The 21,427-nt window shown below is 53.9% G+C and overlaps 55 non-coding genes across 55 annotated transcripts; 44 read left to right on the top strand and 11 right to left on the bottom strand.

Moving 5' to 3' along the window:
* The first annotated feature begins 28 nt into the window (after nucleotides 1-28).
* Nucleotides 29-99, top strand: Trnag-gcc (transfer RNA glycine (anticodon GCC)). Its single transcript has one exon. It is a non-coding gene; the product is annotated as a tRNA-Gly (tRNA).
* A 160-nt stretch (nucleotides 100-259) lies between these two features.
* Trnam-cau (transfer RNA methionine (anticodon CAU)) lies at nucleotides 260-332 on the top strand. The gene has a single exon. It is a non-coding gene; the product is annotated as a tRNA-Met (tRNA).
* Nucleotides 333-637: 305 nt separating this feature from the next.
* Trnae-uuc (transfer RNA glutamic acid (anticodon UUC)) lies at nucleotides 638-709 on the top strand. The gene has a single exon. It is a non-coding gene; the product is annotated as a tRNA-Glu (tRNA).
* A 199-nt stretch (nucleotides 710-908) lies between these two features.
* On the top strand, nucleotides 909-982 carry Trnai-aau (transfer RNA isoleucine (anticodon AAU)). The gene has a single exon. It is a non-coding gene; the product is annotated as a tRNA-Ile (tRNA).
* Nucleotides 983-1,565: 583 nt separating this feature from the next.
* Nucleotides 1,566-1,637, bottom strand: Trnag-ucc (transfer RNA glycine (anticodon UCC)). Its single transcript has one exon. It is a non-coding gene; the product is annotated as a tRNA-Gly (tRNA).
* A 351-nt stretch (nucleotides 1,638-1,988) lies between these two features.
* Trnag-gcc (transfer RNA glycine (anticodon GCC)) lies at nucleotides 1,989-2,059 on the top strand. The gene has a single exon. It is a non-coding gene; the product is annotated as a tRNA-Gly (tRNA).
* A 160-nt stretch (nucleotides 2,060-2,219) lies between these two features.
* Trnam-cau (transfer RNA methionine (anticodon CAU)) lies at nucleotides 2,220-2,292 on the top strand. The gene has a single exon. It is a non-coding gene; the product is annotated as a tRNA-Met (tRNA).
* A 305-nt stretch (nucleotides 2,293-2,597) lies between these two features.
* On the top strand, nucleotides 2,598-2,669 carry Trnae-uuc (transfer RNA glutamic acid (anticodon UUC)). Its single transcript has one exon. It is a non-coding gene; the product is annotated as a tRNA-Glu (tRNA).
* Nucleotides 2,670-2,868: 199 nt separating this feature from the next.
* On the top strand, nucleotides 2,869-2,942 carry Trnai-aau (transfer RNA isoleucine (anticodon AAU)). The gene has a single exon. It is a non-coding gene; the product is annotated as a tRNA-Ile (tRNA).
* Nucleotides 2,943-3,525: 583 nt separating this feature from the next.
* Nucleotides 3,526-3,597, bottom strand: Trnag-ucc (transfer RNA glycine (anticodon UCC)). The gene has a single exon. It is a non-coding gene; the product is annotated as a tRNA-Gly (tRNA).
* Nucleotides 3,598-3,948: 351 nt separating this feature from the next.
* Nucleotides 3,949-4,019, top strand: Trnag-gcc (transfer RNA glycine (anticodon GCC)). The gene has a single exon. It is a non-coding gene; the product is annotated as a tRNA-Gly (tRNA).
* Nucleotides 4,020-4,179: 160 nt separating this feature from the next.
* Nucleotides 4,180-4,252, top strand: Trnam-cau (transfer RNA methionine (anticodon CAU)). The gene has a single exon. It is a non-coding gene; the product is annotated as a tRNA-Met (tRNA).
* Nucleotides 4,253-4,557: 305 nt separating this feature from the next.
* Trnae-uuc (transfer RNA glutamic acid (anticodon UUC)) lies at nucleotides 4,558-4,629 on the top strand. The gene has a single exon. It is a non-coding gene; the product is annotated as a tRNA-Glu (tRNA).
* A 199-nt stretch (nucleotides 4,630-4,828) lies between these two features.
* On the top strand, nucleotides 4,829-4,902 carry Trnai-aau (transfer RNA isoleucine (anticodon AAU)). Its single transcript has one exon. It is a non-coding gene; the product is annotated as a tRNA-Ile (tRNA).
* A 583-nt stretch (nucleotides 4,903-5,485) lies between these two features.
* Trnag-ucc (transfer RNA glycine (anticodon UCC)) lies at nucleotides 5,486-5,557 on the bottom strand. The gene has a single exon. It is a non-coding gene; the product is annotated as a tRNA-Gly (tRNA).
* A 361-nt stretch (nucleotides 5,558-5,918) lies between these two features.
* Trnag-gcc (transfer RNA glycine (anticodon GCC)) lies at nucleotides 5,919-5,989 on the top strand. The gene has a single exon. It is a non-coding gene; the product is annotated as a tRNA-Gly (tRNA).
* A 160-nt stretch (nucleotides 5,990-6,149) lies between these two features.
* On the top strand, nucleotides 6,150-6,222 carry Trnam-cau (transfer RNA methionine (anticodon CAU)). Its single transcript has one exon. It is a non-coding gene; the product is annotated as a tRNA-Met (tRNA).
* A 305-nt stretch (nucleotides 6,223-6,527) lies between these two features.
* On the top strand, nucleotides 6,528-6,599 carry Trnae-uuc (transfer RNA glutamic acid (anticodon UUC)). Its single transcript has one exon. It is a non-coding gene; the product is annotated as a tRNA-Glu (tRNA).
* Nucleotides 6,600-6,798: 199 nt separating this feature from the next.
* Trnai-aau (transfer RNA isoleucine (anticodon AAU)) lies at nucleotides 6,799-6,872 on the top strand. Its single transcript has one exon. It is a non-coding gene; the product is annotated as a tRNA-Ile (tRNA).
* Nucleotides 6,873-7,455: 583 nt separating this feature from the next.
* Nucleotides 7,456-7,527, bottom strand: Trnag-ucc (transfer RNA glycine (anticodon UCC)). Its single transcript has one exon. It is a non-coding gene; the product is annotated as a tRNA-Gly (tRNA).
* A 361-nt stretch (nucleotides 7,528-7,888) lies between these two features.
* Nucleotides 7,889-7,959, top strand: Trnag-gcc (transfer RNA glycine (anticodon GCC)). Its single transcript has one exon. It is a non-coding gene; the product is annotated as a tRNA-Gly (tRNA).
* Nucleotides 7,960-8,119: 160 nt separating this feature from the next.
* On the top strand, nucleotides 8,120-8,192 carry Trnam-cau (transfer RNA methionine (anticodon CAU)). The gene has a single exon. It is a non-coding gene; the product is annotated as a tRNA-Met (tRNA).
* Nucleotides 8,193-8,497: 305 nt separating this feature from the next.
* Trnae-uuc (transfer RNA glutamic acid (anticodon UUC)) lies at nucleotides 8,498-8,569 on the top strand. Its single transcript has one exon. It is a non-coding gene; the product is annotated as a tRNA-Glu (tRNA).
* A 199-nt stretch (nucleotides 8,570-8,768) lies between these two features.
* Trnai-aau (transfer RNA isoleucine (anticodon AAU)) lies at nucleotides 8,769-8,842 on the top strand. Its single transcript has one exon. It is a non-coding gene; the product is annotated as a tRNA-Ile (tRNA).
* Nucleotides 8,843-9,425: 583 nt separating this feature from the next.
* Trnag-ucc (transfer RNA glycine (anticodon UCC)) lies at nucleotides 9,426-9,497 on the bottom strand. The gene has a single exon. It is a non-coding gene; the product is annotated as a tRNA-Gly (tRNA).
* Nucleotides 9,498-9,858: 361 nt separating this feature from the next.
* Nucleotides 9,859-9,929, top strand: Trnag-gcc (transfer RNA glycine (anticodon GCC)). Its single transcript has one exon. It is a non-coding gene; the product is annotated as a tRNA-Gly (tRNA).
* Nucleotides 9,930-10,089: 160 nt separating this feature from the next.
* Trnam-cau (transfer RNA methionine (anticodon CAU)) lies at nucleotides 10,090-10,162 on the top strand. The gene has a single exon. It is a non-coding gene; the product is annotated as a tRNA-Met (tRNA).
* Nucleotides 10,163-10,467: 305 nt separating this feature from the next.
* On the top strand, nucleotides 10,468-10,539 carry Trnae-uuc (transfer RNA glutamic acid (anticodon UUC)). The gene has a single exon. It is a non-coding gene; the product is annotated as a tRNA-Glu (tRNA).
* Nucleotides 10,540-10,738: 199 nt separating this feature from the next.
* On the top strand, nucleotides 10,739-10,812 carry Trnai-aau (transfer RNA isoleucine (anticodon AAU)). The gene has a single exon. It is a non-coding gene; the product is annotated as a tRNA-Ile (tRNA).
* Nucleotides 10,813-11,395: 583 nt separating this feature from the next.
* On the bottom strand, nucleotides 11,396-11,467 carry Trnag-ucc (transfer RNA glycine (anticodon UCC)). Its single transcript has one exon. It is a non-coding gene; the product is annotated as a tRNA-Gly (tRNA).
* A 351-nt stretch (nucleotides 11,468-11,818) lies between these two features.
* On the top strand, nucleotides 11,819-11,889 carry Trnag-gcc (transfer RNA glycine (anticodon GCC)). The gene has a single exon. It is a non-coding gene; the product is annotated as a tRNA-Gly (tRNA).
* A 160-nt stretch (nucleotides 11,890-12,049) lies between these two features.
* On the top strand, nucleotides 12,050-12,122 carry Trnam-cau (transfer RNA methionine (anticodon CAU)). The gene has a single exon. It is a non-coding gene; the product is annotated as a tRNA-Met (tRNA).
* A 305-nt stretch (nucleotides 12,123-12,427) lies between these two features.
* On the top strand, nucleotides 12,428-12,499 carry Trnae-uuc (transfer RNA glutamic acid (anticodon UUC)). The gene has a single exon. It is a non-coding gene; the product is annotated as a tRNA-Glu (tRNA).
* A 199-nt stretch (nucleotides 12,500-12,698) lies between these two features.
* Trnai-aau (transfer RNA isoleucine (anticodon AAU)) lies at nucleotides 12,699-12,772 on the top strand. Its single transcript has one exon. It is a non-coding gene; the product is annotated as a tRNA-Ile (tRNA).
* Nucleotides 12,773-13,355: 583 nt separating this feature from the next.
* Trnag-ucc (transfer RNA glycine (anticodon UCC)) lies at nucleotides 13,356-13,427 on the bottom strand. Its single transcript has one exon. It is a non-coding gene; the product is annotated as a tRNA-Gly (tRNA).
* A 351-nt stretch (nucleotides 13,428-13,778) lies between these two features.
* Nucleotides 13,779-13,849, top strand: Trnag-gcc (transfer RNA glycine (anticodon GCC)). Its single transcript has one exon. It is a non-coding gene; the product is annotated as a tRNA-Gly (tRNA).
* Nucleotides 13,850-14,009: 160 nt separating this feature from the next.
* On the top strand, nucleotides 14,010-14,082 carry Trnam-cau (transfer RNA methionine (anticodon CAU)). Its single transcript has one exon. It is a non-coding gene; the product is annotated as a tRNA-Met (tRNA).
* Nucleotides 14,083-14,387: 305 nt separating this feature from the next.
* On the top strand, nucleotides 14,388-14,459 carry Trnae-uuc (transfer RNA glutamic acid (anticodon UUC)). The gene has a single exon. It is a non-coding gene; the product is annotated as a tRNA-Glu (tRNA).
* A 199-nt stretch (nucleotides 14,460-14,658) lies between these two features.
* Nucleotides 14,659-14,732, top strand: Trnai-aau (transfer RNA isoleucine (anticodon AAU)). Its single transcript has one exon. It is a non-coding gene; the product is annotated as a tRNA-Ile (tRNA).
* A 583-nt stretch (nucleotides 14,733-15,315) lies between these two features.
* Trnag-ucc (transfer RNA glycine (anticodon UCC)) lies at nucleotides 15,316-15,387 on the bottom strand. The gene has a single exon. It is a non-coding gene; the product is annotated as a tRNA-Gly (tRNA).
* A 351-nt stretch (nucleotides 15,388-15,738) lies between these two features.
* On the top strand, nucleotides 15,739-15,809 carry Trnag-gcc (transfer RNA glycine (anticodon GCC)). Its single transcript has one exon. It is a non-coding gene; the product is annotated as a tRNA-Gly (tRNA).
* A 160-nt stretch (nucleotides 15,810-15,969) lies between these two features.
* Trnam-cau (transfer RNA methionine (anticodon CAU)) lies at nucleotides 15,970-16,042 on the top strand. The gene has a single exon. It is a non-coding gene; the product is annotated as a tRNA-Met (tRNA).
* A 305-nt stretch (nucleotides 16,043-16,347) lies between these two features.
* On the top strand, nucleotides 16,348-16,419 carry Trnae-uuc (transfer RNA glutamic acid (anticodon UUC)). The gene has a single exon. It is a non-coding gene; the product is annotated as a tRNA-Glu (tRNA).
* Nucleotides 16,420-16,618: 199 nt separating this feature from the next.
* Trnai-aau (transfer RNA isoleucine (anticodon AAU)) lies at nucleotides 16,619-16,692 on the top strand. The gene has a single exon. It is a non-coding gene; the product is annotated as a tRNA-Ile (tRNA).
* Nucleotides 16,693-17,275: 583 nt separating this feature from the next.
* On the bottom strand, nucleotides 17,276-17,347 carry Trnag-ucc (transfer RNA glycine (anticodon UCC)). The gene has a single exon. It is a non-coding gene; the product is annotated as a tRNA-Gly (tRNA).
* A 351-nt stretch (nucleotides 17,348-17,698) lies between these two features.
* Trnag-gcc (transfer RNA glycine (anticodon GCC)) lies at nucleotides 17,699-17,769 on the top strand. Its single transcript has one exon. It is a non-coding gene; the product is annotated as a tRNA-Gly (tRNA).
* Nucleotides 17,770-17,929: 160 nt separating this feature from the next.
* On the top strand, nucleotides 17,930-18,002 carry Trnam-cau (transfer RNA methionine (anticodon CAU)). The gene has a single exon. It is a non-coding gene; the product is annotated as a tRNA-Met (tRNA).
* A 305-nt stretch (nucleotides 18,003-18,307) lies between these two features.
* Nucleotides 18,308-18,379, top strand: Trnae-uuc (transfer RNA glutamic acid (anticodon UUC)). The gene has a single exon. It is a non-coding gene; the product is annotated as a tRNA-Glu (tRNA).
* A 199-nt stretch (nucleotides 18,380-18,578) lies between these two features.
* On the top strand, nucleotides 18,579-18,652 carry Trnai-aau (transfer RNA isoleucine (anticodon AAU)). The gene has a single exon. It is a non-coding gene; the product is annotated as a tRNA-Ile (tRNA).
* A 583-nt stretch (nucleotides 18,653-19,235) lies between these two features.
* Trnag-ucc (transfer RNA glycine (anticodon UCC)) lies at nucleotides 19,236-19,307 on the bottom strand. Its single transcript has one exon. It is a non-coding gene; the product is annotated as a tRNA-Gly (tRNA).
* A 351-nt stretch (nucleotides 19,308-19,658) lies between these two features.
* Trnag-gcc (transfer RNA glycine (anticodon GCC)) lies at nucleotides 19,659-19,729 on the top strand. The gene has a single exon. It is a non-coding gene; the product is annotated as a tRNA-Gly (tRNA).
* Nucleotides 19,730-19,889: 160 nt separating this feature from the next.
* On the top strand, nucleotides 19,890-19,962 carry Trnam-cau (transfer RNA methionine (anticodon CAU)). The gene has a single exon. It is a non-coding gene; the product is annotated as a tRNA-Met (tRNA).
* A 305-nt stretch (nucleotides 19,963-20,267) lies between these two features.
* Trnae-uuc (transfer RNA glutamic acid (anticodon UUC)) lies at nucleotides 20,268-20,339 on the top strand. Its single transcript has one exon. It is a non-coding gene; the product is annotated as a tRNA-Glu (tRNA).
* Nucleotides 20,340-20,538: 199 nt separating this feature from the next.
* Nucleotides 20,539-20,612, top strand: Trnai-aau (transfer RNA isoleucine (anticodon AAU)). Its single transcript has one exon. It is a non-coding gene; the product is annotated as a tRNA-Ile (tRNA).
* Nucleotides 20,613-21,195: 583 nt separating this feature from the next.
* On the bottom strand, nucleotides 21,196-21,267 carry Trnag-ucc (transfer RNA glycine (anticodon UCC)). The gene has a single exon. It is a non-coding gene; the product is annotated as a tRNA-Gly (tRNA).
* Nucleotides 21,268-21,427: the final 160 nt, after the last annotated feature.

Below are 21,427 nucleotides of genomic sequence, written 5' to 3'. Positions count from 1 at the left end.
AAGCAGCGTGAAGTTACCGCTGGCCCGAGCATCGGTGGTTCAGTGGTAGAATGCTCGCCTGCCACGCGGGCGGCCCGGGTTCGATTCCCGGCCGATGCATCATTTTGCTTTCCCGCGATAATGCTGCCGCAACACCGCAATCAACTGGGCCGGCAATGAACGTGTAGCAACAGAACACGTTATCCAGGAAGTACAGTGTTTCTACGTCTAATATTGGGTACGCAACTTACCCAGTTTCCAGGAGAAACGGTTCACCCGTGCCTCGGTAGCGCAGTAGGCAGCGCGTAAGTCTCATAATCTTAAGGTCGTGAGTTCGATCCTCACCCGGGGCATTTAATTTTCTGTGACTGATGGTGGTGCTGTTGCTAGGGCGCCAACGTATTTCTTGTTTGTTATCCACAACGTTTCAACGCTTCAGCGGGAAAATGTTTACTTCCTCTTATTGCTACTTACAGCTTCCCTTTTCCTCTTCTTCCAGCACAGCATGAAGCCAAAAGCATTGCTCTGCGACGTTTGAGGTGCGCGCCTTGCCAGTCAGTATGTGCAAAGATGCTCGCAAAGAGAGAAGGGCGCCGACGTGGCACTCGACACGAAATGCGACAAGCGACCGTACGAACGGTCCAATGGAACGGCCACATCCGGTGTGGTCTAGTGGCTAGGATACCTGGCTTTCACCCAGGAGGCCCGGGTTCGATTCCCGGTACCGGAACGTAATTTTTTTCCACACGAATCGTGACAAGTTTGAGCTGTCCGAGCGGCCGTTTCCCGTCCTGCTCGCAATATAGCTACTGTTTCGTGACCGTCAGCAGAATATAGACTAGGGAAGCAGACACACGACGACCATAGAAATGGTGTATGGCTTCATGCCAGCCGTTTCCAGTTTAGGGCTGAGCAACTGCATCTGCCGAGGCCCGTTAGCTCAGTTGGTTAGAGCGTCGTGCTAATAACGCGAAGGTCGCGGGTTCGATCCCCCCACGGGCCACTACTCTTTTACTACTACGAAAAGGCAGCGCCGATTTCAGCTGGCGAGTGTGATGACCAAAAGATCATCACCATGCGTGGAAGTTGACAGAGGATCCGAACCCGACTTGTCGGGAAGCGCTACAGCATTCACTCGGCAATGGGCATAATATTTTGAATACACTGGTTCTCAACCGATGAAGAGAAAATGAAAGAAAATGTCTGATTGCCGATGCGTAACAACTTTGGCCCTTGTCAGTACTTGGGCGGGTGAGCGCGTGGGAACACAGTGTACTATTGGCAGTTTTACTTCCTATTTTTCTTTTCGGAGCTACAGCCCGATTCGGTGAGGGAGACGCCACCGTGAAATGAAGGGGCGTGCTGTGTGTCCATCGCCTCGCCTCTCCTCCCCTCTCTCAGTCGTTTATCGTGCTTGTCGTTTTGATATAGGCCGATTTGAGAGCGTCAGCTCTCGCGTCAGCTGAGCAAAGTCGAGACAAGTCGAGACACACTAAGGGCTGGTATGCAGCGAGTAAGAGGGGGGAAAAAAACAATAATTTAAGAGCGCGCGGCAAAAGTACTCATACGCGAAATTAAAAGCCTGCTGCGGTGGCCGGGAATCGAACCCGGATCAACTGCTTGGAAGGCAACTATGCTGACCATTACACCACCACCGCACAAGCGAGCGCCCCGCCTCCGCGCTGTGTCGGCTTCCCGCCTGTCGGCAGCGGCCGAAGGTGATCGTACCTGGCAGGCGCATTTCGAGGTAGGCTAGGGGAGCACATCCAGACGCATTCGGACAGCGTATCCGCGCACATTTCGCATCCTTTGGCAAGAGTCGGCGCCGGCGACGCAACAGTACGCAGAGGACCGCGTTCTGGAGGCATTTTTAAGCAGTGCCGTGCAGTGCAGTGCAGGATTCAGCGTCTGCAGCGTCTTCTGCACAGAATGCTACGGCGCTTGACGGCAGCCCCACTTTCCCTTGAGACATCTGCTCGGGAAGCAGCGTGAAGTTACCGCTGGCCCGAGCATCGGTGGTTCAGTGGTAGAATGCTCGCCTGCCACGCGGGCGGCCCGGGTTCGATTCCCGGCCGATGCATCATTTTGCTTTCCCGCGATAATGCTGCCGCAACACCGCAATCAACTGGGCCGGCAATGAACGTGTAGCAACAGAACACGTTATCCAGGAAGTACAGTGTTTCTACGTCTAATATTGGGTACGCAACTTACCCAGTTTCCAGGAGAAACGGTTCACCCGTGCCTCGGTAGCGCAGTAGGCAGCGCGTAAGTCTCATAATCTTAAGGTCGTGAGTTCGATCCTCACCCGGGGCATTTAATTTTCTGTGACTGATGGTGGTGCTGTTGCTAGGGCGCCAACGTATTTCTTGTTTGTTATCCACAACGTTTCAACGCTTCAGCGGGAAAATGTTTACTTCCTCTTATTGCTACTTACAGCTTCCCTTTTCCTCTTCTTCCAGCACAGCATGAAGCCAAAAGCATTGCTCTGCGACGTTTGAGGTGCGCGCCTTGCCAGTCAGTATGTGCAAAGATGCTCGCAAAGAGAGAAGGGCGCCGACGTGGCACTCGACACGAAATGCGACAAGCGACCGTACGAACGGTCCAATGGAACGGCCACATCCGGTGTGGTCTAGTGGCTAGGATACCTGGCTTTCACCCAGGAGGCCCGGGTTCGATTCCCGGTACCGGAACGTAATTTTTTTCCACACGAATCGTGACAAGTTTGAGCTGTCCGAGCGGCCGTTTCCCGTCCTGCTCGCAATATAGCTACTGTTTCGTGACCGTCAGCAGAATATAGACTAGGGAAGCAGACACACGACGACCATAGAAATGGTGTATGGCTTCATGCCAGCCGTTTCCAGTTTAGGGCTGAGCAACTGCATCTGCCGAGGCCCGTTAGCTCAGTTGGTTAGAGCGTCGTGCTAATAACGCGAAGGTCGCGGGTTCGATCCCCCCACGGGCCACTACTCTTTTACTACTACGAAAAGGCAGCGCCGATTTCAGCTGGCGAGTGTGATGACCAAAAGATCATCACCATGCGTGGAAGTTGACAGAGGATCCGAACCCGACTTGTCGGGAAGCGCTACAGCATTCACTCGGCAATGGGCATAATATTTTGAATACACTGGTTCTCAACCGATGAAGAGAAAATGAAAGAAAATGTCTGATTGCCGATGCGTAACAACTTTGGCCCTTGTCAGTACTTGGGCGGGTGAGCGCGTGGGAACACAGTGTACTATTGGCAGTTTTACTTCCTATTTTTCTTTTCGGAGCTACAGCCCGATTCGGTGAGGGAGACGCCACCGTGAAATGAAGGGGCGTGCTGTGTGTCCATCGCCTCGCCTCTCCTCCCCTCTCTCAGTCGTTTATCGTGCTTGTCGTTTTGATATAGGCCGATTTGAGAGCGTCAGCTCTCGCGTCAGCTGAGCAAAGTCGAGACAAGTCGAGACACACTAAGGGCTGGTATGCAGCGAGTAAGAGGGGGGAAAAAAACAATAATTTAAGAGCGCGCGGCAAAAGTACTCATACGCGAAATTAAAAGCCTGCTGCGGTGGCCGGGAATCGAACCCGGATCAACTGCTTGGAAGGCAACTATGCTGACCATTACACCACCACCGCACAAGCGAGCGCCCCGCCTCCGCGCTGTGTCGGCTTCCCGCCTGTCGGCAGCGGCCGAAGGTGATCGTACCTGGCAGGCGCATTTCGAGGTAGGCTAGGGGAGCACATCCAGACGCATTCGGACAGCGTATCCGCGCACATTTCGCATCCTTTGGCAAGAGTCGGCGCCGGCGACGCAACAGTACGCAGAGGACCGCGTTCTGGAGGCATTTTTAAGCAGTGCCGTGCAGTGCAGTGCAGGATTCAGCGTCTGCAGCGTCTTCTGCACAGAATGCTACGGCGCTTGACGGCAGCCCCACTTTCCCTTGAGACATCTGCTCGGGAAGCAGCGTGAAGTTACCGCTGGCCCGAGCATCGGTGGTTCAGTGGTAGAATGCTCGCCTGCCACGCGGGCGGCCCGGGTTCGATTCCCGGCCGATGCATCATTTTGCTTTCCCGCGATAATGCTGCCGCAACACCGCAATCAACTGGGCCGGCAATGAACGTGTAGCAACAGAACACGTTATCCAGGAAGTACAGTGTTTCTACGTCTAATATTGGGTACGCAACTTACCCAGTTTCCAGGAGAAACGGTTCACCCGTGCCTCGGTAGCGCAGTAGGCAGCGCGTAAGTCTCATAATCTTAAGGTCGTGAGTTCGATCCTCACCCGGGGCATTTAATTTTCTGTGACTGATGGTGGTGCTGTTGCTAGGGCGCCAACGTATTTCTTGTTTGTTATCCACAACGTTTCAACGCTTCAGCGGGAAAATGTTTACTTCCTCTTATTGCTACTTACAGCTTCCCTTTTCCTCTTCTTCCAGCACAGCATGAAGCCAAAAGCATTGCTCTGCGACGTTTGAGGTGCGCGCCTTGCCAGTCAGTATGTGCAAAGATGCTCGCAAAGAGAGAAGGGCGCCGACGTGGCACTCGACACGAAATGCGACAAGCGACCGTACGAACGGTCCAATGGAACGGCCACATCCGGTGTGGTCTAGTGGCTAGGATACCTGGCTTTCACCCAGGAGGCCCGGGTTCGATTCCCGGTACCGGAACGTAATTTTTTTCCACACGAATCGTGACAAGTTTGAGCTGTCCGAGCGGCCGTTTCCCGTCCTGCTCGCAATATAGCTACTGTTTCGTGACCGTCAGCAGAATATAGACTAGGGAAGCAGACACACGACGACCATAGAAATGGTGTATGGCTTCATGCCAGCCGTTTCCAGTTTAGGGCTGAGCAACTGCATCTGCCGAGGCCCGTTAGCTCAGTTGGTTAGAGCGTCGTGCTAATAACGCGAAGGTCGCGGGTTCGATCCCCCCACGGGCCACTACTCTTTTACTACTACGAAAAGGCAGCGCCGATTTCAGCTGGCGAGTGTGATGACCAAAAGATCATCACCATGCGTGGAAGTTGACAGAGGATCCGAACCCGACTTGTCGGGAAGCGCTACAGCATTCACTCGGCAATGGGCATAATATTTTGAATACACTGGTTCTCAACCGATGAAGAGAAAATGAAAGAAAATGTCTGATTGCCGATGCGTAACAACTTTGGCCCTTGTCAGTACTTGGGCGGGTGAGCGCGTGGGAACACAGTGTACTATTGGCAGTTTTACTTCCTATTTTTCTTTTCGGAGCTACAGCCCGATTCGGTGAGGGAGACGCCACCGTGAAATGAAGGAGCGTGCTGTGTGTCCATCGCCTCGCCTCTCCTCCCCTCTCTCAGTCGTTTATCGTGCTTGTCGTTTTGATATAGGCCGATTTGAGAGCGTCAGCTCTCGCGTCAGCTGAGCAAAGTCGAGACAAGTCGAGACACACTAAGGGCTGGTATGCAGCGAGTAAGAGGGGGGAAAAAAACAATAATTTAAGAGCGCGCGGCAAAAGTACTCATACGCGAAATTAAAAGCCTGCTGCGGTGGCCGGGAATCGAACCCGGATCAACTGCTTGGAAGGCAACTATGCTGACCATTACACCACCACCGCACAAGCGAGCGCCCCGCCTCCGCGCTGTGTCGGCTTCCCGCCTGTCGGCAGCGGCCGAAGGTGATCGTACCTGGCAGGCGCATTTCGAGGTAGGCTAGGGGAGCACATCCAGACGCATTCGGACAGCGTATCCGCGCACATTTCGCATCCTTTGGCAAGAGTCGGCGCCGGCGACGCAACAGTACGCAGAGGACCGCGTTCTGGAGGCATTTTTAAGCAGTGCCGTGCAGTGCAGTGCAGTGCAGTGCAGGATTCAGCGTCTGCAGCGTCTTCTGCACAGAATGCTACGGCGCTTGACGGCAGCCCCACTTTCCCTTGAGACATCTGCTCGGGAAGCAGCGTGAAGTTACCGCTGGCCCGAGCATCGGTGGTTCAGTGGTAGAATGCTCGCCTGCCACGCGGGCGGCCCGGGTTCGATTCCCGGCCGATGCATCATTTTGCTTTCCCGCGATAATGCTGCCGCAACACCGCAATCAACTGGGCCGGCAATGAACGTGTAGCAACAGAACACGTTATCCAGGAAGTACAGTGTTTCTACGTCTAATATTGGGTACGCAACTTACCCAGTTTCCAGGAGAAACGGTTCACCCGTGCCTCGGTAGCGCAGTAGGCAGCGCGTAAGTCTCATAATCTTAAGGTCGTGAGTTCGATCCTCACCCGGGGCATTTAATTTTCTGTGACTGATGGTGGTGCTGTTGCTAGGGCGCCAACGTATTTCTTGTTTGTTATCCACAACGTTTCAACGCTTCAGCGGGAAAATGTTTACTTCCTCTTATTGCTACTTACAGCTTCCCTTTTCCTCTTCTTCCAGCACAGCATGAAGCCAAAAGCATTGCTCTGCGACGTTTGAGGTGCGCGCCTTGCCAGTCAGTATGTGCAAAGATGCTCGCAAAGAGAGAAGGGCGCCGACGTGGCACTCGACACGAAATGCGACAAGCGACCGTACGAACGGTCCAATGGAACGGCCACATCCGGTGTGGTCTAGTGGCTAGGATACCTGGCTTTCACCCAGGAGGCCCGGGTTCGATTCCCGGTACCGGAACGTAATTTTTTTCCACACGAATCGTGACAAGTTTGAGCTGTCCGAGCGGCCGTTTCCCGTCCTGCTCGCAATATAGCTACTGTTTCGTGACCGTCAGCAGAATATAGACTAGGGAAGCAGACACACGACGACCATAGAAATGGTGTATGGCTTCATGCCAGCCGTTTCCAGTTTAGGGCTGAGCAACTGCATCTGCCGAGGCCCGTTAGCTCAGTTGGTTAGAGCGTCGTGCTAATAACGCGAAGGTCGCGGGTTCGATCCCCCCACGGGCCACTACTCTTTTACTACTACGAAAAGGCAGCGCCGATTTCAGCTGGCGAGTGTGATGACCAAAAGATCATCACCATGCGTGGAAGTTGACAGAGGATCCGAACCCGACTTGTCGGGAAGCGCTACAGCATTCACTCGGCAATGGGCATAATATTTTGAATACACTGGTTCTCAACCGATGAAGAGAAAATGAAAGAAAATGTCTGATTGCCGATGCGTAACAACTTTGGCCCTTGTCAGTACTTGGGCGGGTGAGCGCGTGGGAACACAGTGTACTATTGGCAGTTTTACTTCCTATTTTTCTTTTCGGAGCTACAGCCCGATTCGGTGAGGGAGACGCCACCGTGAAATGAAGGAGCGTGCTGTGTGTCCATCGCCTCGCCTCTCCTCCCCTCTCTCAGTCGTTTATCGTGCTTGTCGTTTTGATATAGGCCGATTTGAGAGCGTCAGCTCTCGCGTCAGCTGAGCAAAGTCGAGACAAGTCGAGACACACTAAGGGCTGGTATGCAGCGAGTAAGAGGGGGGAAAAAAACAATAATTTAAGAGCGCGCGGCAAAAGTACTCATACGCGAAATTAAAAGCCTGCTGCGGTGGCCGGGAATCGAACCCGGATCAACTGCTTGGAAGGCAACTATGCTGACCATTACACCACCACCGCACAAGCGAGCGCCCCGCCTCCGCGCTGTGTCGGCTTCCCGCCTGTCGGCAGCGGCCGAAGGTGATCGTACCTGGCAGGCGCATTTCGAGGTAGGCTAGGGGAGCACATCCAGACGCATTCGGACAGCGTATCCGCGCACATTTCGCATCCTTTGGCAAGAGTCGGCGCCGGCGACGCAACAGTACGCAGAGGACCGCGTTCTGGAGGCATTTTTAAGCAGTGCCGTGCAGTGCAGTGCAGTGCAGTGCAGGATTCAGCGTCTGCAGCGTCTTCTGCACAGAATGCTACGGCGCTTGACGGCAGCCCCACTTTCCCTTGAGACATCTGCTCGGGAAGCAGCGTGAAGTTACCGCTGGCCCGAGCATCGGTGGTTCAGTGGTAGAATGCTCGCCTGCCACGCGGGCGGCCCGGGTTCGATTCCCGGCCGATGCATCATTTTGCTTTCCCGCGATAATGCTGCCGCAACACCGCAATCAACTGGGCCGGCAATGAACGTGTAGCAACAGAACACGTTATCCAGGAAGTACAGTGTTTCTACGTCTAATATTGGGTACGCAACTTACCCAGTTTCCAGGAGAAACGGTTCACCCGTGCCTCGGTAGCGCAGTAGGCAGCGCGTAAGTCTCATAATCTTAAGGTCGTGAGTTCGATCCTCACCCGGGGCATTTAATTTTCTGTGACTGATGGTGGTGCTGTTGCTAGGGCGCCAACGTATTTCTTGTTTGTTATCCACAACGTTTCAACGCTTCAGCGGGAAAATGTTTACTTCCTCTTATTGCTACTTACAGCTTCCCTTTTCCTCTTCTTCCAGCACAGCATGAAGCCAAAAGCATTGCTCTGCGACGTTTGAGGTGCGCGCCTTGCCAGTCAGTATGTGCAAAGATGCTCGCAAAGAGAGAAGGGCGCCGACGTGGCACTCGACACGAAATGCGACAAGCGACCGTACGAACGGTCCAATGGAACGGCCACATCCGGTGTGGTCTAGTGGCTAGGATACCTGGCTTTCACCCAGGAGGCCCGGGTTCGATTCCCGGTACCGGAACGTAATTTTTTTCCACACGAATCGTGACAAGTTTGAGCTGTCCGAGCGGCCGTTTCCCGTCCTGCTCGCAATATAGCTACTGTTTCGTGACCGTCAGCAGAATATAGACTAGGGAAGCAGACACACGACGACCATAGAAATGGTGTATGGCTTCATGCCAGCCGTTTCCAGTTTAGGGCTGAGCAACTGCATCTGCCGAGGCCCGTTAGCTCAGTTGGTTAGAGCGTCGTGCTAATAACGCGAAGGTCGCGGGTTCGATCCCCCCACGGGCCACTACTCTTTTACTACTACGAAAAGGCAGCGCCGATTTCAGCTGGCGAGTGTGATGACCAAAAGATCATCACCATGCGTGGAAGTTGACAGAGGATCCGAACCCGACTTGTCGGGAAGCGCTACAGCATTCACTCGGCAATGGGCATAATATTTTGAATACACTGGTTCTCAACCGATGAAGAGAAAATGAAAGAAAATGTCTGATTGCCGATGCGTAACAACTTTGGCCCTTGTCAGTACTTGGGCGGGTGAGCGCGTGGGAACACAGTGTACTATTGGCAGTTTTACTTCCTATTTTTCTTTTCGGAGCTACAGCCCGATTCGGTGAGGGAGACGCCACCGTGAAATGAAGGAGCGTGCTGTGTGTCCATCGCCTCGCCTCTCCTCCCCTCTCTCAGTCGTTTATCGTGCTTGTCGTTTTGATATAGGCCGATTTGAGAGCGTCAGCTCTCGCGTCAGCTGAGCAAAGTCGAGACAAGTCGAGACACACTAAGGGCTGGTATGCAGCGAGTAAGAGGGGGGAAAAAAACAATAATTTAAGAGCGCGCGGCAAAAGTACTCATACGCGAAATTAAAAGCCTGCTGCGGTGGCCGGGAATCGAACCCGGATCAACTGCTTGGAAGGCAACTATGCTGACCATTACACCACCACCGCACAAGCGAGCGCCCCGCCTCCGCGCTGTGTCGGCTTCCCGCCTGTCGGCAGCGGCCGAAGGTGATCGTACCTGGCAGGCGCATTTCGAGGTAGGCTAGGGGAGCACATCCAGACGCATTCGGACAGCGTATCCGCGCACATTTCGCATCCTTTGGCAAGAGTCGGCGCCGGCGACGCAACAGTACGCAGAGGACCGCGTTCTGGAGGCATTTTTAAGCAGTGCCGTGCAGTGCAGTGCAGTGCAGTGCAGGATTCAGCGTCTGCAGCGTCTTCTGCACAGAATGCTACGGCGCTTGACGGCAGCCCCACTTTCCCTTGAGACATCTGCTCGGGAAGCAGCGTCAAGTTACCGCTGGCCCGAGCATCGGTGGTTCAGTGGTAGAATGCTCGCCTGCCACGCGGGCGGCCCGGGTTCGATTCCCGGCCGATGCATCATTTTGCTTTCCCGCGATAATGCTGCCGCAACACCGCAATCAACTGGGCCGGCAATGAACGTGTAGCAACAGAACACGTTATCCAGGAAGTACAGTGTTTCTACGTCTAATATTGGGTACGCAACTTACCCAGTTTCCAGGAGAAACGGTTCACCCGTGCCTCGGTAGCGCAGTAGGCAACGCGTAAGTCTCATAATCTTAAGGTCGTGAGTTCGATCCTCACCCGGGGCATTTAATTTTCTGTGACTGATGGTGGTGCTGTTGCTAGGGCGCCAACGTATTTCTTGTTTGTTATCCACAACGTTTCAACGCTTCAGCGGGAAAATGTTTACTTCCTCTTATTGCTACTTACAGCTTCCCTTTTCCTCTTCTTCCAGCACAGCATGAAGCCAAAAGCATTGCTCTGCGACGTTTGAGGTGCGCGCCTTGCCAGTCAGTATGTGCAAAGATGCTCGCAAAGAGAGAAGGGCGCCGACGTGGCACTCGACACGAAATGCGACAAGCGACCGTACGAACGGTCCAATGGAACGGCCACATCCGGTGTGGTCTAGTGGCTAGGATACCTGGCTTTCACCCAGGAGGCCCGGGTTCGATTCCCGGTACCGGAACGTAATTTTTTTCCACACGAATCGTGACAAGTTTGAGCTGTCCGAGCGGCCGTTTCCCGTCCTGCTCGCAATATAGCTACTGTTTCGTGACCGTCAGCAGAATATAGACTAGGGAAGCAGACACACGACGACCATAGAAATGGTGTATGGCTTCATGCCAGCCGTTTCCAGTTTAGGGCTGAGCAACTGCATCTGCCGAGGCCCGTTAGCTCAGTTGGTTAGAGCGTCGTGCTAATAACGCGAAGGTCGCGGGTTCGATCCCCCCACGGGCCACTACTCTTTTACTACTACGAAAAGGCAGCGCCGATTTCAGCTGGCGAGTGTGATGACCAAAAGATCATCACCATGCGTGGAAGTTGACAGAGGATCCGAACCCGACTTGTCGGGAAGCGCTACAGCATTCACTCGGCAATGGGCATAATATTTTGAATACACTGGTTCTCAACCGATGAAGAGAAAATGAAAGAAAATGTCTGATTGCCGATGCGTAACAACTTTGGCCCTTGTCAGTACTTGGGCGGGTGAGCGCGTGGGAACACAGTGTACTATTGGCAGTTTTACTTCCTATTTTTCTTTTCGGAGCTACAGCCCGATTCGGTGAGGGAGACGCCACCGTGAAATGAAGGGGCGTGCTGTGTGTCCATCGCCTCGCCTCTCCTCCCCTCTCTCAGTCGTTTATCGTGCTTGTCGTTTTGATATAGGCCGATTTGAGAGCGTCAGCTCTCGCGTCAGCTGAGCAAAGTCGAGACAAGTCGAGACACACTAAGGGCTGGTATGCAGCGAGTAAGAGGGGGGAAAAAAACAATAATTTAAGAGCGCGCGGCAAAAGTACTCATACGCGAAATTAAAAGCCTGCTGCGGTGGCCGGGAATCGAACCCGGATCAACTGCTTGGAAGGCAACTATGCTGACCATTACACCACCACCGCACAAGCGAGCGCCCCGCCTCCGCGCTGTGTCGGCTTCCCGCCTGTCGGCAGCGGCCGAAGGTGATCGTACCTGGCAGGCGCATTTCGAGGTAGGCTAGGGGAGCACATCCAGACGCATTCGGACAGCGTATCCGCGCACATTTCGCATCCTTTGGCAAGAGTCGGCGCCGGCGACGCAACAGTACGCAGAGGACCGCGTTCTGGAGGCATTTTTAAGCAGTGCCGTGCAGTGCAGTGCAGGATTCAGCGTCTGCAGCGTCTTCTGCACAGAATGCTACGGCGCTTGACGGCAGCCCCACTTTCCCTTGAGACATCTGCTCGGGAAGCAGCGTGAAGTTACCGCTGGCCCGAGCATCGGTGGTTCAGTGGTAGAATGCTCGCCTGCCACGCGGGCGGCCCGGGTTCGATTCCCGGCCGATGCATCATTTTGCTTTCCCGCGATAATGCTGCCGCAACACCGCAATCAACTGGGCCGGCAATGAACGTGTAGCAACAGAACACGTTATCCAGGAAGTACAGTGTTTCTACGTCTAATATTGGGTACGCAACTTACCCAGTTTCCAGGAGAAACGGTTCACCCGTGCCTCGGTAGCGCAGTAGGCAGCGCGTAAGTCTCATAATCTTAAGGTCGTGAGTTCGATCCTCACCCGGGGCATTTAATTTTCTGTGACTGATGGTGGTGCTGTTGCTAGGGCGCCAACGTATTTCTTGTTTGTTATCCACAACGTTTCAACGCTTCAGCGGGAAAATGTTTACTTCCTCTTATTGCTACTTACAGCTTCCCTTTTCCTCTTCTTCCAGCACAGCATGAAGCCAAAAGCATTGCTCTGCGACGTTTGAGGTGCGCGCCTTGCCAGTCAGTATGTGCAAAGATGCTCGCAAAGAGAGAAGGGCGCCGACGTGGCACTCGACACGAAATGCGACAAGCGACCGTACGAACGGTCCAATGGAACGGCCACATCCGGTGTGGTCTAGTGGCTAGGATACCTGGCTTTCACCCAGGAGGCCCGGGTTCGATTCCCGGTACCGGAACGTAATTTTTTTCCACACGAATCGTGACAAGTTTGAGCTGTCCGAGCGGCCGTTTCCCGTCCTGCTCGCAATATAGCTACTGTTTCGTGACCGTCAGCAGAATATAGACTAGGGAAGCAGACACACGACGACCATAGAAATGGTGTATGGCTTCATGCCAGCCGTTTCCAGTTTAGGGCTGAGCAACTGCATCTGCCGAGGCCCGTTAGCTCAGTTGGTTAGAGCGTCGTGCTAATAACGCGAAGGTCGCGGGTTCGATCCCCCCACGGGCCACTACTCTTTTACTACTACGAAAAGGCAGCGCCGATTTCAGCTGGCGAGTGTGATGACCAAAAGATCATCACCATGCGTGGAAGTTGACAGAGGATCCGAACCCGACTTGTCGGGAAGCGCTACAGCATTCACTCGGCAATGGGCATAATATTTTGAATACACTGGTTCTCAACCGATGAAGAGAAAATGAAAGAAAATGTCTGATTGCCGATGCGTAACAACTTTGGCCCTTGTCAGTACTTGGGCGGGTGAGCGCGTGGGAACACAGTGTACTATTGGCAGTTTTACTTCCTATTTTTCTTTTCGGAGCTACAGCCCGATTCGGTGAGGGAGACGCCACCGTGAAATGAAGGGGCGTGCTGTGTGTCCATCGCCTCGCCTCTCCTCCCCTCTCTCAGTCGTTTATCGTGCTTGTCGTTTTGATATAGGCCGATTTGAGAGCGTCAGCTCTCGCGTCAGCTGAGCAAAGTCGAGACAAGTCGAGACACACTAAGGGCTGGTATGCAGCGAGTAAGAGGGGGGAAAAAAACAATAATTTAAGAGCGCGCGGCAAAAGTACTCATACGCGAAATTAAAAGCCTGCTGCGGTGGCCGGGAATCGAACCCGGATCAACTGCTTGGAAGGCAACTATGCTGACCATTACACCACCACCGCACAAGCGAGCGCCCCGCCTCCGCGCTGTGTCGGCTTCCCGCCTGTCGGCAGCGGCCGAAGGTGATCGTACCTGGCAGGCGCATTTCGAGGTAGGCTAGGGGAGCACATCCAGACGCATTCGGACAGCGTATCCGCGCACATTTCGCATCCTTTGGCAAGAGTCGGCGCCGGCGACGCAACAGTACGCAGAGGACCGCGTTCTGGAGGCATTTTTAAGCAGTGCCGTGCAGTGCAGTGCAGGATTCAGCGTCTGCAGCGTCTTCTGCACAGAATGCTACGGCGCTTGACGGCAGCCCCACTTTCCCTTGAGACATCTGCTCGGGAAGCAGCGTGAAGTTACCGCTGGCCCGAGCATCGGTGGTTCAGTGGTAGAATGCTCGCCTGCCACGCGGGCGGCCCGGGTTCGATTCCCGGCCGATGCATCATTTTGCTTTCCCGCGATAATGCTGCCGCAACACCGCAATCAACTGGGCCGGCAATGAACGTGTAGCAACAGAACACGTTATCCAGGAAGTACAGTGTTTCTACGTCTAATATTGGGTACGCAACTTACCCAGTTTCCAGGAGAAACGGTTCACCCGTGCCTCGGTAGCGCAGTAGGCAGCGCGTAAGTCTCATAATCTTAAGGTCGTGAGTTCGATCCTCACCCGGGGCATTTAATTTTCTGTGACTGATGGTGGTGCTGTTGCTAGGGCGCCAACGTATTTCTTGTTTGTTATCCACAACGTTTCAACGCTTCAGCGGGAAAATGTTTACTTCCTCTTATTGCTACTTACAGCTTCCCTTTTCCTCTTCTTCCAGCACAGCATGAAGCCAAAAGCATTGCTCTGCGACGTTTGAGGTGCGCGCCTTGCCAGTCAGTATGTGCAAAGATGCTCGCAAAGAGAGAAGGGCGCCGACGTGGCACTCGACACGAAATGCGACAAGCGACCGTACGAACGGTCCAATGGAACGGCCACATCCGGTGTGGTCTAGTGGCTAGGATACCTGGCTTTCACCCAGGAGGCCCGGGTTCGATTCCCGGTACCGGAACGTAATTTTTTTCCACACGAATCGTGACAAGTTTGAGCTGTCCGAGCGGCCGTTTCCCGTCCTGCTCGCAATATAGCTACTGTTTCGTGACCGTCAGCAGAATATAGACTAGGGAAGCAGACACACGACGACCATAGAAATGGTGTATGGCTTCATGCCAGCCGTTTCCAGTTTAGGGCTGAGCAACTGCATCTGCCGAGGCCCGTTAGCTCAGTTGGTTAGAGCGTCGTGCTAATAACGCGAAGGTCGCGGGTTCGATCCCCCCACGGGCCACTACTCTTTTACTACTACGAAAAGGCAGCGCCGATTTCAGCTGGCGAGTGTGATGACCAAAAGATCATCACCATGCGTGGAAGTTGACAGAGGATCCGAACCCGACTTGTCGGGAAGCGCTACAGCATTCACTCGGCAATGGGCATAATATTTTGAATACACTGGTTCTCAACCGATGAAGAGAAAATGAAAGAAAGTGTCTGATTGCCGATGCGTAACAACTTTGGCCCTTGTCAGTACTTGGGCGGGTGAGCGCGTGGGAACACAGTGTACTATTGGCAGTTTTACTTCCTATTTTTCTTTTCGGAGCTACAGCCCGATTCGGTGAGGGAGACGCCACCGTGAAATGAAGGGGCGTGCTGTGTGTCCATCGCCTCGCCTCTCCTCCCCTCTCTCAGTCGTTTATCGTGCTTGTCGTTTTGATATAGGCCGATTTGAGAGCGTCAGCTCTCGCGTCAGCTGAGCAAAGTCGAGACAAGTCGAGACACACTAAGGGCTGGTATGCAGCGAGTAAGAGGGGGGAAAAAAACAATAATTTAAGAGCGCGCGGCAAAAGTACTCATACGCGAAATTAAAAGCCTGCTGCGGTGGCCGGGAATCGAACCCGGATCAACTGCTTGGAAGGCAACTATGCTGACCATTACACCACCACCGCACAAGCGAGCGCCCCGCCTCCGCGCTGTGTCGGCTTCCCGCCTGTCGGCAGCGGCCGAAGGTGATCGTACCTGGCAGGCGCATTTCGAGGTAGGCTAGGGGAGCACATCCAGACGCATTCGGACAGCGTATCCGCGCACATTTCGCATCCTTTGGCAAGAGTCGGCGCCGGCGACGCAACAGTACGCAGAGGACCGCGTTCTGGAGGCATTTTTAAGCAGTGCCGTGCAGTGCAGTGCAGGATTCAGCGTCTGCAGCGTCTTCTGCACAGAATGCTACGGCGCTTGACGGCAGCCCCACTTTCCCTTGAGACATCTGCTCGGGAAGCAGCGTGAAGTTACCGCTGGCCCGAGCATCGGTGGTTCAGTGGTAGAATGCTCGCCTGCCACGCGGGCGGCCCGGGTTCGATTCCCGGCCGATGCATCATTTTGCTTTCCCGCGATAATGCTGCCGCAACACCGCAATCAACTGGGCCGGCAATGAACGTGTAGCAACAGAACACGTTATCCAGGAAGTACAGTGTTTCTACGTCTAATATTGGGTACGCAACTTACCCAGTTTCCAGGAGAAACGGTTCACCCGTGCCTCGGTAGCGCAGTAGGCAGCGCGTAAGTCTCATAATCTTAAGGTCGTGAGTTCGATCCTCACCCGGGGCATTTAATTTTCTGTGACTGATGGTGGTGCTGTTGCTAGGGCGCCAACGTATTTCTTGTTTGTTATCCACAACGTTTCAACGCTTCAGCGGGAAAATGTTTACTTCCTCTTATTGCTACTTACAGCTTCCCTTTTCCTCTTCTTCCAGCACAGCATGAAGCCAAAAGCATTGCTCTGCGACGTTTGAGGTGCGCGCCTTGCCAGTCAGTATGTGCAAAGATGCTCGCAAAGAGAGAAGGGCGCCGACGTGGCACTCGACACGAAATGCGACAAGCGACCGTACGAACGGTCCAATGGAACGGCCACATCCGGTGTGGTCTAGTGGCTAGGATACCTGGCTTTCACCCAGGAGGCCCGGGTTCGATTCCCGGTACCGGAACGTAATTTTTTTCCACACGAATCGTGACAAGTTTGAGCTGTCCGAGCGGCCGTTTCCCGTCCTGCTCGCAATATAGCTACTGTTTCGTGACCGTCAGCAGAATATAGACTAGGGAAGCAGACACACGACGACCATAGAAATGGTGTATGGCTTCATGCCAGCCGTTTCCAGTTTAGGGCTGAGCAACTGCATCTGCCGAGGCCCGTTAGCTCAGTTGGTTAGAGCGTCGTGCTAATAACGCGAAGGTCGCGGGTTCGATCCCCCCACGGGCCACTACTCTTTTACTACTACGAAAAGGCAGCGCCGATTTCAGCTGGCGAGTGTGATGACCAAAAGATCATCACCATGCGTGGAAGTTGACAGAGGATCCGAACCCGACTTGTCGGGAAGCGCTACAGCATTCACTCGGCAATGGGCATAATATTTTGAATACACTGGTTCTCAACCGATGAAGAGAAAATGAAAGAAAATGTCTGATTGCCGATGCGTAACAACTTTGGCCCTTGTCAGTACTTGGGCGGGTGAGCGCGTGGGAACACAGTGTACTATTGGCAGTTTTACTTCCTATTTTTCTTTTCGGAGCTACAGCCCGATTCGGTGAGGGAGACGCCACCGTGAAATGAAGGGGCGTGCTGTGTGTCCATCGCCTCGCCTCTCCTCCCCTCTCTCAGTCGTTTATCGTGCTTGTCGTTTTGATATAGGCCGATTTGAGAGCGTCAGCTCTCGCGTCAGCTGAGCAAAGTCGAGACAAGTCGAGACACACTAAGGGCTGGTATGCAGCGAGTAAGAGGGGGGAAAAAAACAATAATTTAAGAGCGCGCGGCAAAAGTACTCATACGCGAAATTAAAAGCCTGCTGCGGTGGCCGGGAATCGAACCCGGATCAACTGCTTGGAAGGCAACTATGCTGACCATTACACCACCACCGCACAAGCGAGCGCCCCGCCTCCGCGCTGTGTCGGCTTCCCGCCTGTCGGCAGCGGCCGAAGGTGATCGTACCTGGCAGGCGCATTTCGAGGTAGGCTAGGGGAGCACATCCAGACGCATTCGGACAGCGTATCCGCGCACATTTCGCATCCTTTGGCAAGAGTCGGCGCCGGCGACGCAACAGTACGCAGAGGACCGCGTTCTGGAGGCATTTTTAAGCAGTGCCGTGCAGTGCAGTGCAGGATTCAGCGTCTGCAGCGTCTTCTGCACAGAATGCTACGGCGCTTGACGGCAGCCCCACTTTCCCTTGAGACATCTGCTCGGGAAGCAGCGTGAAGTTACCGCTGGCCCGAGCATCGGTGGTTCAGTGGTAGAATGCTCGCCTGCCACGCGGGCGGCCCGGGTTCGATTCCCGGCCGATGCATCATTTTGCTTTCCCGCGATAATGCTGCCGCAACACCGCAATCAACTGGGCCGGCAATGAACGTGTAGCAACAGAACACGTTATCCAGGAAGTACAGTGTTTCTACGTCTAATATTGGGTACGCAACTTACCCAGTTTCCAGGAGAAACGGTTCACCCGTGCCTCGGTAGCGCAGTAGGCAGCGCGTAAGTCTCATAATCTTAAGGTCGTGAGTTCGATCCTCACCCGGGGCATTTAATTTTCTGTGACTGATGGTGGTGCTGTTGCTAGGGCGCCAACGTATTTCTTGTTTGTTATCCACAACGTTTCAACGCTTCAGCGGGAAAATGTTTACTTCCTCTTATTGCTACTTACAGCTTCCCTTTTCCTCTTCTTCCAGCACAGCATGAAGCCAAAAGCATTGCTCTGCGACGTTTGAGGTGCGCGCCTTGCCAGTCAGTATGTGCAAAGATGCTCGCAAAGAGAGAAGGGCGCCGACGTGGCACTCGACACGAAATGCGACAAGCGACCGTACGAACGGTCCAATGGAACGGCCACATCCGGTGTGGTCTAGTGGCTAGGATACCTGGCTTTCACCCAGGAGGCCCGGGTTCGATTCCCGGTACCGGAACGTAATTTTTTTCCACACGAATCGTGACAAGTTTGAGCTGTCCGAGCGGCCGTTTCCCGTCCTGCTCGCAATATAGCTACTGTTTCGTGACCGTCAGCAGAATATAGACTAGGGAAGCAGACACACGACGACCATAGAAATGGTGTATGGCTTCATGCCAGCCGTTTCCAGTTTAGGGCTGAGCAACTGCATCTGCCGAGGCCCGTTAGCTCAGTTGGTTAGAGCGTCGTGCTAATAACGCGAAGGTCGCGGGTTCGATCCCCCCACGGGCCACTACTCTTTTACTACTACGAAAAGGCAGCGCCGATTTCAGCTGGCGAGTGTGATGACCAAAAGATCATCACCATGCGTGGAAGTTGACAGAGGATCCGAACCCGACTTGTCGGGAAGCGCTACAGCATTCACTCGGCAATGGGCATAATATTTTGAATACACTGGTTCTCAACCGATGAAGAGAAAATGAAAGAAAATGTCTGATTGCCGATGCGTAACAACTTTGGCCCTTGTCAGTACTTGGGCGGGTGAGCGCGTGGGAACACAGTGTACTATTGGCAGTTTTACTTCCTATTTTTCTTTTCGGAGCTACAGCCCGATTCGGTGAGGGAGACGCCACCGTGAAATGAAGGGGCGTGCTGTGTGTCCATCGCCTCGCCTCTCCTCCCCTCTCTCAGTCGTTTATCGTGCTTGTCGTTTTGATATAGGCCGATTTGAGAGCGTCAGCTCTCGCGTCAGCTGAGCAAAGTCGAGACAAGTCGAGACACACTAAGGGCTGGTATGCAGCGAGTAAGAGGGGGGAAAAAAACAATAATTTAAGAGCGCGCGGCAAAAGTACTCATACGCGAAATTAAAAGCCTGCTGCGGTGGCCGGGAATCGAACCCGGATCAACTGCTTGGAAGGCAACTATGCTGACCATTACACCACCACCGCACAAGCGAGCGCCCCGCCTCCGCGCTGTGTCGGCTTCCCGCCTGTCGGCAGCGGCCGAAGGTGATCGTACCTGGCAGGCGCATTTCGAGGTAGGCTAGGGGAGCACATCCAGACGCATTCGGACAGCGTATCCGCGCACATTTCGCATCCTTTGGCAAGAGTCGGCGCCGGCGACGCAACAGTACGCAGAGGACCGCGTTCTGGAGGCATTTTTAAGCAGTGCCGTGCAGTGCAGTGCAGGATTCAGCGTCTGCAGCGTCTTCTGCACAGAATGCTACGGCGCTTGACGGCAGCCCCACTTTCCCTTGAGACATCTGCTCGGGAAGCAGCGTGAAGTTACCGCTGGCCCGAGCATCGGTGGTTCAGTGGTAGAATGCTCGCCTGCCACGCGGGCGGCCCGGGTTCGATTCCCGGCCGATGCATCATTTTGCTTTCCCGCGATAATGCTGCCGCAACACCGCAATCAACTGGGCCGGCAATGAACGTGTAGCAACAGAACACGTTATCCAGGAAGTACAGTGTTTCTACGTCTAATATTGGGTACGCAACTTACCCAGTTTCCAGGAGAAACGGTTCACCCGTGCCTCGGTAGCGCAGTAGGCAGCGCGTAAGTCTCATAATCTTAAGGTCGTGAGTTCGATCCTCACCCGGGGCATTTAATTTTCTGTGACTGATGGTGGTGCTGTTGCTAGGGCGCCAACGTATTTCTTGTTTGTTATCCACAACGTTTCAACGCTTCAGCGGGAAAATGTTTACTTCCTCTTATTGCTACTTACAGCTTCCCTTTTCCTCTTCTTCCAGCACAGCATGAAGCCAAAAGCATTGCTCTGCGACGTTTGAGGTGCGCGCCTTGCCAGTCAGTATGTGCAAAGATGCTCGCAAAGAGAGAAGGGCGCCGACGTGGCACTCGACACGAAATGCGACAAGCGACCGTACGAACGGTCCAATGGAACGGCCACATCCGGTGTGGTCTAGTGGCTAGGATACCTGGCTTTCACCCAGGAGGCCCGGGTTCGATTCCCGGTACCGGAACGTAATTTTTTTCCACACGAATCGTGACAAGTTTGAGCTGTCCGAGCGGCCGTTTCCCGTCCTGCTCGCAATATAGCTACTGTTTCGTGACCGTCAGCAGAATATAGACTAGGGAAGCAGACACACGACGACCATAGAAATGGTGTATGGCTTCATGCCAGCCGTTTCCAGTTTAGGGCTGAGCAACTGCATCTGCCGAGGCCCGTTAGCTCAGTTGGTTAGAGCGTCGTGCTAATAACGCGAAGGTCGCGGGTTCGATCCCCCCACGGGCCACTACTCTTTTACTACTACGAAAAGGCAGCGCCGATTTCAGCTGGCGAGTGTGATGACCAAAAGATCATCACCATGCGTGGAAGTTGACAGAGGATCCGAACCCGACTTGTCGGGAAGCGCTACAGCATTCACTCGGCAATGGGCATAATATTTTGAATACACTGGTTCTCAACCGATGAAGAGAAAATGAAAGAAAATGTCTGATTGCCGATGCGTAACAACTTTGGCCCTTGTCAGTACTTGGGCGGGTGAGCGCGTGGGAACACAGTGTACTATTGGCAGTTTTACTTCCTATTTTTCTTTTCGGAGCTACAGCCCGATTCGGTGAGGGAGACGCCACCGTGAAATGAAGGGGCGTGCTGTGTGTCCATCGCCTCGCCTCTCCTCCCCTCTCTCAGTCGTTTATCGTGCTTGTCGTTTTGATATAGGCCGATTTGAGAGCGTCAGCTCTCGCGTCAGCTGAGCAAAGTCGAGACAAGTCGAGACACACTAAGGGCTGGTATGCAGCGAGTAAGAGGGGGGAAAAAAACAATAATTTAAGAGCGCGCGGCAAAAGTACTCATACGCGAAATTAAAAGCCTGCTGCGGTGGCCGGGAATCGAACCCGGATCAACTGCTTGGAAGGCAACTATGCTGACCATTACACCACCACCGCACAAGCGAGCGCCCCGCCTCCGCGCTGTGTCGGCTTCCCGCCTGTCGGCAGCGGCCGAAGGTGATCGTACCTGGCAGGCGCATTTCGAGGTAGGCTAGGGGAGCACATCCAGACGCATTCGGACAGCGTATCCGCGCACATTTCGCATCCTTTGGCAAGA

Source organism: Schistocerca cancellata, unplaced genomic scaffold, assembly GCF_023864275.1.
Source record: "Schistocerca cancellata isolate TAMUIC-IGC-003103 unplaced genomic scaffold, iqSchCanc2.1 HiC_scaffold_493, whole genome shotgun sequence".
NCBI lineage: Eukaryota > Metazoa > Arthropoda > Insecta > Orthoptera > Acrididae > Schistocerca > Schistocerca cancellata.
This window is presented reverse-complemented; position numbering and strand designations above follow the sequence as displayed.